Below are 11,628 nucleotides of genomic sequence, written 5' to 3' on the forward strand. Positions count from 1 at the left end.
ACTTTTTAGAGTTTTTTGATTCTCTAATTTTAAAATTACATACGTAGTTCGTTAATCCTGTCTTTTTCTGTTTTGTTAGCATGTATTTTCAAGGAAATATTTTTCTTATGTGGATTGCTTTAACTGTATACTGAAATTTTTGTATATTGTCTTGTTTCCTGTTTTTACATACTTATTCATTATTTCTATGATTTGTTCTTTGAACAATTCATTATTTATGTTGTCATTATTATGACCCACTTACATCTGTATCTTTTTCTTGTGTTTCTGGGATTAATTTATATTTTTATTGTCCTATAAAAATATGCTTAGTACTGCTTTTTAACATATATTTATGTTTCCGTGCATGGTCTATTCTTGCACAGGTTCCATAAAGGCTGAAAAAAATGTGTATTCAGAAGATGCTGTCTTTTATATTTAACTTCTCCAACAGCTTATTCAGTTTTCCATTTTCCTTTTTGCTTATTTTTCTATTAGATTTAACCAGATTTGCGAGAATACTAAATTTTCCTATAATTACTGTGCTACTAGCTATGTCATTTTGCATTTTAGTTAACATTTTCTTTGTAAATTTCTATGCTATGCTCTTTTGTTCATATATGTTTAGTGTTGATATTGTTTCATGGGCTAGAATATACTTATGCATAATATATCTTTCCTATTTATTTCTCTTGATATTGTGAATTTTTCATTTTTATTTGTCTGATATCATGATTCATCTCTTGCTTTTTACTCACCTGATGCATAGTTAATTTTATTCTAGTCTCAAATTTTCATGCTGCATGGGTAATTTGGTTGTTTTTTATATAAGATACATTGTTGTATTTTGATTTCTTATCCATTCTGCCATTTTCTTTCATTTTCTTGGATGTTGAATCCATTTTTATTTTAGGTTATGAATGTTAGGCTTTTGTTTTCCTCCATTTATTTCTTTGGTTTTGAATCTTAATGCCTGCCTTTTAAAAATCAGTACTTTGTTCTTGCAATTAACTTGTCTTGCACCAATTTGATGTTATTCTATTCCCACAGGTTTTCCCCATCCTGCTCTCATTTTTCTGCTCTTTCCCAAGTTCCTTGAATTTACTGAAATTGTTAATTTATCTTTGCTGCTAGTCATTATATATTTATCAATTTAATTATTTATTTTCTTATTGAGTGTTTTACCTTCTCACCTTTTGACTCTTCCTTTATCCTGCCAGACAAATGTATGCTTAAAAAACATTCCCCCTTTTCAACCTCTAAAAATAATACATTTTGATTATGCTTTTTTATGAGGTTTTCATTTATTTTCCTTTCCTACTAATTCATTTTCCATTCTAATGTGGTTCTGAATTTAAACTTCCTGGGCTATAACTTTTCCTATTCCTTCTTTATTTTTCCATGATCTTAACATACAAGAGTTTTTGGAATATCAGATTTGAACTCCTTTCTTTTCCATTTCTATATTATTACATTTAAAGAGTTCATCCTATTCTCTTCTTTCCTTTTTTTTTTTATTCATGAAGGGAACAGTATAGAATGGAGGCACTGTTGTATGGTTGGAGTCATTCTGTATCTAGAATCATGAGTTAAGTTGTGCCATTTTCTCTTACCCCATAATCCCTCACCACTGCCAAGTATAAGTTACATTATCTCTACTTTTCAGTATCACCCTAGACACTGGCAGTCCTATATTCCCTTTCCTTTGGTTTGAGGCACTTCTGGAAGGTACATATTTTTAGAGAAGATGGTCTCCTAATGTTCAAAATCTCCCCCTTATAATATCCATTATATGTCCCCTCTCTATTGTCATAGATAAACCATCCTATTCTTCCCTACTATTATAATTTTATTTTGAGGCTCCATCTTATTTATGTTCAAGTGTGAGAGTCACTTTTTAACCCCCATCAGGGTTCCTCCCTTTGCTGCTTTTATCTTACTTTACTAAATTCCTTCTTTCTTGTTAAGAAACTGAAGAAGTTACTATCCCTTCTATATTTATCTGTAAACTTGGAATGTATGTCCCTTTTCTCTTGCTTTCTCTATTCCTTTTCTCATGGTTTCCCATTACATTCTCCTTTTTATAAAGGATATTGATTCACTTATAGGGGAGTGTGGGCTTTAGTCTAGAGAATATAATTTCTGCTTTTGCTCCTTAACTTCACTTTATTCTTGAAGGTCGCCTTAAGTATTTAACTCTTTAGGTCCTCTTATCCTTCAGTATTCACTCTGTTCATTTTTTATTCCTTGGTTCACGTTATTTCTTTATAAGCAATAACTTATACACATAAGATAATTTGTCTCATTAATCTTTTCTGGAAGAAGGAAACTAGTATAGTGGAGAGCTTATCTTGAAACTAGGAGGATCTAAGTCTAATTTATACATATATTGGCTATGAGTATATAGGCAAGTTGTTTATTTTTCAGGGTTTTACACAGTTCTCCATGATTATAAGTTGCAGAGAATACTTGCATTGGCCAGGGAATTGCCTAATCAGGGAGCTCTGTACCATTGAAATTGCAAAACATTTCCTAAATCTGGCCCTAATCTAAATATTACTGTTTGGTCATAGCTATATCTGATTCTTTATGACCTGATTTAGAGTTTTCTTGGCAAAGATACTAGAAAGGTTTGCCACTTTCTTCTGCAGCTCATTTTATAGGTGAGGAAACAGAAGCAAATAGCATTAAATAACTTTCTTAGGGTGACACAGCAAGTAAATATCTGAGATTTGAACTCATATCTCCCTGACTTCAGGCCCTCTATTCTAGCCACTGAGCCAAATAGATGCCCTAATCTAAATATTGCACAATATTTAAATGATTTCTAAATATTATCTCATTTTATCCTCTTTTTATACATTTTATTATCATTTTATCCATTGTCTATGTAAGGAAGATATTTTTATAATTCTCATTTAATAGTTGAGGAAAATGAGGCAAATGGAAATTGAGACATGCCCCAGGTACAGCTAGTTACTATCTAAGGTCAAATTTGAACTTAGGTCTTCCTGACTCCAGGTCCACTCTTCTATCTACTCTCTACCAGCTGCCCCTCTATGAAAGTCCTTTCCCCATGAGGGCTAATAGTTTACCTCCTGTAGTGTTTTTGAACCTACAAATATTACACAAGTCCATACTTTGTTTTTGTACCTCTTTCAGGGTCTTGCATAGTATGGGATGGGACTTGATGGATCTATGATTTCATTGATATGGGGAACCCTTTCTATTTCCACTATCTTCTCTGCAATTTATAGTCTTAGAGAATTGCCTGGGATGTTGGTCCTGAGAGATTATATAACTAGACCAGGGACACACAGCCCATATATATATCTTAGCTAGGACTTAAAATGAAGATTTCCTGTCTCTTAGGTCAGTTCTTTACTCACTCCTTTATGATGCTTCCTATCTAATGTACCTCATCATATAATATATTTTAATTTTCACTTATTTTTGTTTTATAGAGAATTAAGACCCACCAATTAGTCTTCTTGGAAGCCATTGATTACATTTTAAAATGTTCTATGATACCCAGGACTAGCTGTACAGTGTATTATAAAGGTATAATGAAAATAAGCTCTATCTTATATCACCCTAGTCTAAAGCAAAATAGGGATCAGGGCTTAAAGCAATTATAATTAACATGTTCCACTTGCTGAACCAGAACTTGGGTTCTAGGAACCTGTTTTAGACATAGTGGTGAATTGGGTGATAACCTTCTTCAGTTGCCATAGTGTATCATCACCCCTTCCTTTTCTGGACCCCTAAAATAGTATGTGGTTAGCCTCACCCATACAACCAAACATTAATTTGTATATTTTAAAATATTTTCTAGTTCTTCCACATCTCAGTCTTTCTATCCCAATTAGATAGTAATGTGTTCTGGGGCAGAGACGATATCTCATCCTACCTTCTTATCCCTCATAGTAAAATTCTGGAAATACAGTAGGTATTTAATATTTAATAAATACATTTGGTAATGAAAAATTAAAATATTTAGTAACAATTTTTGAAAATTATTTTTTGTTATTGTTGTTGTCATTTTTCAGTCATGTCTACTTTCTGTGAACTCATGTGGGGTTTTATAGGCAGAGATACTTGAGTGGTTTGCCATTTCCTTTTCCAACTCTTTTTACAGATGAGGAACTGAGGCAAATAGGGTTAAGTGACTTGTCTGGGGTCACAGAGCTAGTAAGTGTCTGAGGTCAGATTTGAACTTGGGAAGATGAGTCTTCCTCACTCTAGACCCCATGCTCTGTGTCACATGCTGTGTCACTTCGTTGCCCATAAATTCTTTACTAGTTGATAAGTGACTAATTCACAAATTTTTAAAAATCTTTATGAACACAGGTTTGCCTAAAGCCATTAATAGATAAAACTTCCTAAAAGATGGGCACTTATTTTTATTTGTGTTTGATTAATCAACTTGAATATTCAAGGTACTTAGATTGATGGGTTCAAGTTATTCCCTAATCATAAACAGCTTGTTGAATTCAGTTCAGTTTAGTGAGCATGCATTAGGCACCTAGCAAATTCAAGGCACTAGTCTAGGTCCTAGAGATAGGAAGATAAAAGTGACAGTTTGTTCCTGCCCTTAGGAAACTTACATTCTTTCTGAAGGTTTGAGAGGGAGGAATGTGAAGTACACACAGTTAAATCAAATGTAAAGTAATTTCAGGAGAAATGAGCTCCAGAAACACTGGACAGTTCTCAGAAAGCTTCATGGAAAAGAGCTTGGATAAGGCATTTACACTCAATGCATCTCATTTTCCTGGCCCTTTGATTTGTGATTGCTTTTCATTTTCATTTTTAAAAGCACTGGCCTAATTAATGTTAAATTAATTGACCTTGGCTGAGCAACCAATCTCCATTTCTTCTTCCATTTCCCCCTCCTCGTTCTCCCATTCCTCTTCCTCCCCTCCTTCTCCTTCTCCCCCTCCTCTTTTTCCTCTCCTCCTCCTTCTCCTCTACTCCATCCCCTCCCATCTAAGCTCTAGGTGGTTTCAGATAAATTTGAGAGTCCATTGCCTATAGATTTTTGGTTATTCTCTCAAAAGATTATTTAGAGTAACTACCATCTTTTTGTACTTTGCTCACAAGAGCCACTCAATAAATTTGCTTTTATTTTTTGTCCCAATAGTTAGCTCAGTTGATACTTATTAGAGCGCCTGGGCTCAATCCCCATCTGACCCAGATAAATTTGTTCTGTTCCATAGCCAGGATATACTCCATCCTCTTACAGCTTGCAGGGATAACAGGGTAGGGGACAGTGGAGGGAGGTAATCAACAAACAGCACATGTTTCTGGATCCACAAATCCATCACCGATCCTAGACAAGCAATTTCAAGTGAAACTTCTAACCAGCATCTGGGGATCAGGATCATTACTTTATATCATGCCGACAGTATATGACTGGAACTGATTTGTCATGTAGCTGACTATAGTGCCAGTTATATTTCTGCCTACTTCATTTTCTTTGATAGGCGTGTGAGGTGGCTTTCAAAAAGGAAGGGCTCTTGACCAGTTTCACTGGGATCTCTTAGCATTCACCTTGTTGCCTGTTAGATAAAGGACAGAATTGCATTTTAACTAATTGTAGGGCAACAAAAAGTAATGAAAAGAACTACTAAATTTTGGAGTCAGAGTACATGGGTTCAAATGTCAGCTTAATTTTTTGGGGGGGTTATTTTATTTTATTTTTTATGTCCTGGATTGTTTTATTATTTTTTTTTAATTTTAATTTTGAATATTTTCCCATAGTTACATGTTTCATGTTCTTTCCCTCTACCCTAAACTCTCCAACCACCCCTGTAGCTGAAGCACAATTCTACTGGGTTTTACATGTATCATTGATTAAGACCTAATTCCATATTATTGATATTTGGACTAGAGTTATCATTTAGCGTCTACATCTCCAATAATATCCCCATCAGCCCATGTGTTCAAGCAATTGTTTTCTTTCTGTGTTTCTCCTCCCACAGTTCTTCCTCTGAATGTGGCTAGTTTTCTTTCTCATAAGTCCCTCAACCTTGCTCTGGATCCTTATATTGCACAAGTCCATCATTCTGAACCCCATTCTCCTTTTCTGTAAAGTGGGTGGGTTTGTTTAGATGACTTCTAGGGTCCCTTTCAGCTTTAAATTCTATGATCTGAAAATGTTCTAAATCTGTTTCTTTATTCTTTTTTATTTTTTTGAACTTTCTCCATCAGAATGTGATCCCTTAAGGGAAAGAACCCTGCTTTTGCCTTTCTATTTATCAATGAGAATGGAAGAAAATATTTTTTCTATGTAATAGTATCTGTCCAATTGTGACTTAGTTGTATCAATAACTTCCCCTGTTTTACAAAAATTACAGTTTATAATATCCAGATATCATTGAGAAGTGATAATTAGGTGCTAATTTTTAACTAAATTTTAGCCAGGATCTTTTCACCCAGTTACTTAACCAATCATCTGGTGTTGGTCCATGAATGAAGTGACTCCCTTTGGCTGTTCCTCTGAGGCTGCCTCTCTCTGACTCATGATGAGCAATGAATGAGTAGTTCTTTTTCTTCTGAGGTTTGGAGGAGCCAAAGGAGGAGCTCCGCCATCTTCATTTGTGACAACACCTATAGCAAAATGTGGAGAAATAGATTCAGAATTGTAGAGTGACTTGCTTAAGCTCACATGGAAATAGAGCCAGCATTTGAACTCCATGTTTTTGACTCCAAATTTAGTGGTTCTCTGATACTTATATTGTCCTAAAATTAGCCAGTTAAAATGCATTTCTGTCCTTTCTCTGGCAGGCAACAAGGAGAATGCTAAGAGATCCCGATGAAGTTGGCCAATCTAATTTTCTGATTAGGTCCACTATAGGTGGCTATAGGTCTTGGATGGCCTCAGAAAGCTCCATGCATGCATGTATGGTGCTAGCTAAACTCAATGAAGGAAATGCCTACTCTGATTTCACCAAAGTCACATCAACTGTGGCACAAAAAGTTTGATTCTGGTTTATGATTCTTTCACTATGGAAAACAATAGTTCACATTCCTATGACATTTTAAAGTCAAAGCACTTATCTTAAAATAACCCTTTGGGCTGCATAGTCTGAGTGTTATTATTCTCTACATTTTTCAGATGGGGAAACTGAAGCTCAGATACCCTATGAGAAAACAGTGGATAACAAATAGTTAAGTGTTGTGGTTCTTCACATTTATACAGTATTTTTTATAATTACATAGTATTTTTCTCACTTGAACCCCATAACAGAGTTGATGGAAGGGTGATAATCCCCATTTTATAGATGAGAGAATTAAGGGGCAGTGAAACATAGAGTGGCTTATATAAGACTACAAATATGAAGATTTTGTGGGCCTTTCTAACCCAATCCTCATCCTCATTCGTTGTTGTTATTTCATGTCTGACTCACTGTGATTCCATTAGGGATTTTCTTGGTAAAGACTCTGGAATGGTTTGCCATTTCCTTCTCCAACTCATTTTATATATGAGGACACTGAAACAAACAGGATTAAGTGAGTTGCCTAGGGTATTAGAACTAGAAAGTGTCTGAGACTGGATTTGAACTCAGGAAGATATCTTCCTGACTCCATGTTTGGCACTCTATCCATTGTGCCCCCTAGATGCTCTGCCACCCTCAAAGGGGGAAAGAATAGCTTTTATGTTAAGCAGGACATCAAAGGAAGTTTCTACTACCTGTTACGGAAGGACACCCTTAACCCAGCATTGTGTAATAGAAAGACTAGTGAATTTGGAATCACAGAACTGCTTCCTGGCTTCCTCTGCTACTTTCAAGTTTTAGCTAAAATTCTTCTTCTGGTCTTCCTCACTGCTAGTGCCTTCCCTCTCAGACTACCTCTGACTTACTATGTATGTATTTTGTTAGTACATAGTTATTTTTATGTCTTTCTCAGTAAAATGAGAGTTCTTTGCAGGCAGGGGCTATATTTTGCTTTTCTTTGTATATCCAGTGCTCAGCATAGTGCCTGGAACATCACACAAACACAATAAATGCTTGTTGCCTTGGTTTGGCCCTTACATTTCTTACTTGCTTGACTGAGGATGATTCACTTTTTCTTCCTGGGCTTCATTGTTCTTATCCCAATAAGGGGGTTAGACTAGCACTGGAGATCCTATAATCTTCAGGGTGTCCACTGCTCTTTTGCCCTCCTTCCCTTCCTATAAGACCAAGAGGACCATAGTGTTGGCAGCATGGATGAGTTGAGTCAACTTTATGATTCCCCAAGCAACAGATACTGCCTGGCCAAGATGCCTGGTTAGAAATCCCTTATTGTTTAGAGAGAGAACTTACCTCAGATGCTGATATACCTGTCTTCCACAAACTATGTCCTGCTCATGACCCAAGAATGTGGGTTGCCCGGATCTATTAGCACTTCCCTTGTTCTACGGCTACCAAATATCTGCCTTCTACTTATTACAACTCCCCCAAATCTTGGCTCCATATATTTTAGTCCTATTTATTTCCATAAACCTATATACTTATTGCTATAATCAGTCAACTTCCAAGTGCTCATTAATCATTTATTAAATTGCTGGGCACCTTATGGATACAATGAAAAGTCCAAGAGTTGCTTCCTTTAAGGAGCTTGTATTTGAATGGGGGGGGGAAGGGAAGACTACATACACATAAATAAATATATACAAAATGCAATCAGAACATATGAAAGGAAGGTAACTTTAGAGTATTAGTAGCTAGAGGGTCCAAAAATATCTACAGAACATGTTGTTTGAACTGAATCTTGAAGGGATTTGCATCTATTCCCCTATTATGATTCCTCAAATTCACATATTATAGCATTCTCCCTATAAACCACATTGTAGCTCCATCTCATCTCATCCTACATATCTCTCTTTTCCATTACTATTTCCAATTTTTTGTGCTCACAGAAATTCAGTTCTCTTGAAGATACCATCTCTGCTTATCTGCCTCCTTTCTCTCTCTCTCTCTCTCTCTCTCTCTCTCTCTCTCTCTCTCTCTCTCTCTCTCTCTCTCTCTCTCTCTTTTTCTCTTGCTCAATACTGCCTCTTTCTCTCTCAGCCTGGGCTTAGTGTTGGAACTCTGGAGTTGATTCCTGAACTAAAACACGGTTCTTTCCTATGTAAAATGAGAATATTCAAACTTATTATCCATGTCTGTGACTTGGGCAAGTCACTTAGCCTTACCGAGTCTCCATTACCTTTCCTGTAAAATGGATGAGGTGGACTTTGGGAATTCTAGCTACAAATCTATGATGCAATTTCTCTGATACCTAATTCATAAAACTGTCAATAAAGATGAAATTAAAACATATCTAATTTTCTCTGTAACATTAATGTGCTTTTATAATGGCAGTAATTAATAACCCAACCTCTTTAAGCATCTTGAATTCTCTTGGGGAAGACCATGCTTCTCTTGTGAGTCCAAGATTGGGATTGCTTCTTGAGAGAAAACTCCTAGGAAAAAAAAATGTCCTCTGGTGTCAGGAGGCTAGGTAGGATTTCCATGGATGTCAGGTCTCTGTTGTTCCTTCTACTTCACCTTGAAAATCCACAAGGCAGATAGGCTAAGCCCCATCTTAGCTGAACTGATATTAGGGAATATCTACAGACAGAGGTTTCTTGGCAGGAGTGAGAGCAGATGGCTATGGGGACTCAGAGGTGTCAATTTGAATAGTATAATTATCCAGTAGCTTCTCAGGTCATTTAAAATGTCATCATCTTTTAGGTGTACTTATTTCTCTATGTACAGTCCTGGCTCCATGATACGAATTCTAAGAGATAACTTGTCTAGTGATTATAAATCTTTAAATGACACCGGCTTTCCAAACTATGCCATGCTGTGATATGAAAGCACTCAGCTAATATTTACTCATTGTGAAATAGGAAATTACTTACCATTTCTATTTAAGCTAAGTGGTATTCTATCTAGCAAAAGGATATCTATGGATTTCAGCTTTGGGCATCTTTAACCAGATAGGTGAATGATAGGTGAGATGAATAATTTCCCATCTAATTCCTGGATGTGTGTACATGCATGCGTTTGTAAAATTATGCTGATGGTTATGCCTAACGAGTAACTGTGAGTCCTTTGGAAGACAGACTAAATTTAAGGTAGCCATAAATCTAGCAGCTATTGTTTTTCAAGTTCTCTACTGATTTCTTGTTGTTTCGAGTCTTCTTTTCAAACAGATTTCTCAATAATGGGCATTGTCACTATTAGCTCTATCTTTCTTTTGAGCCAAACATACTATAGATTTTCATGTTGGTTAAATTGCCCAGGTGCATTTTTCCCCTTCAGAATCCTGCCCATCAATTTTGCCATTAGAACTGTTGTTTCGGTCCCTGCTGGCTCACTTACAATTCAAGACACTTCCTCTCCTACAATTTGTTAGTCTGAGTTTTTCCTCCAGATAGTTGTTTTTACACTTCTCCTCCAGCATGTATTTTCCTAGTGTTAACTACATATCTGGTTTGATCTTGGTATCTACTCACTTAGCATTTTAATCTGAATCTCACTTAATCCTTGTCACTCAGTGGATATAGATTGCACATTTGCAATGCCAGTTTAATCATTCTGGAAACATTTGGTCATGAATAAAAGAACTCTGCAGCTGCTCCAACTTGCAGGCAGGATGGAGTCCTGCTTCACAGGTCTGTTCGGCAGAGTACTGTCAATTCACACTGACCTTGGCTCCTTACTTGTGAGAGACAAATCTCTTAGATGTTGGATTTTTATTTTGAGCAGTTATATCCCTCAAGCTTAACAAATTATTCCCCCCACTTTGAAAAATCTGTTCATCTGCCAGTTCTTACCTAGCCAACTGTTAGGAAAATAGTTGACATTTCTGGGTTCAGTGTTCTTGCCTAGTCTTTGAATTTTTCCATTACTCCTATTTAATTTCTCTGTGGCAAAATTGCTTTTTGCTCTTCGTGGTGAGCAAGTAGGAGCTAAGTTAGATTTCAATGCCAATCGGGTTCATTTGGAGTCTTAACTAGGGCATCTGTATTCCGCCATTTATGTATTTTATATATTACTGAGGTGCATCAGTGACAGGAAGTTCAATGATTCAACAACTGAATGCAATTTAGCAAGCATTTATTAATCACTGCATCTGGCACTATATGAGGGACTGGGAATACAAACATGAAGTGATGTATCATTTTGTGGATTATGAAATGGTCTCTGCACTGTGGTCTTGTACTTTTACTAGTCCTATTTTTACAACTGTGAAAATAGTTGTCATTATACAAGTGTGGAAACCAAGTCACACTTTCATACAGAGGTTATGAATATACAGGTTCACAGAGTGAATGTTAGGGCTGCAGCTCTTCTTTTCCTTCTGTAAATCAATTTGATTTTTGATTGAGCCATGCTTGTTAAGTGGCTTGAAATAAAAAGGAGCTTCCAAGGGAGCATTGGTCTTTTTCTTCTTACTTTGCTTGTCATCATAGTTCATGTTATCTTATAAAATATTTTCCTCACGACAACCCCTTGAAATAGGTTAGAAGGTCATAAAAGCATAGACTTAGAGCTAGAAAGAGATTTAGAGGTCATCTAGTTTAACTTCATAATTTTTTAAGAAGATGAAACTCAGTCCCAGAGAGGACACTAATACAGAAATTTGTAAGAGCTGGGATTTGGTGGGGGGGGG

Source organism: Gracilinanus agilis, chromosome 1 (genome assembly GCF_016433145.1).
Source record: "Gracilinanus agilis isolate LMUSP501 chromosome 1, AgileGrace, whole genome shotgun sequence".
Classification (NCBI taxonomy): Eukaryota; Metazoa; Chordata; class Mammalia; order Didelphimorphia; family Didelphidae; genus Gracilinanus; species Gracilinanus agilis.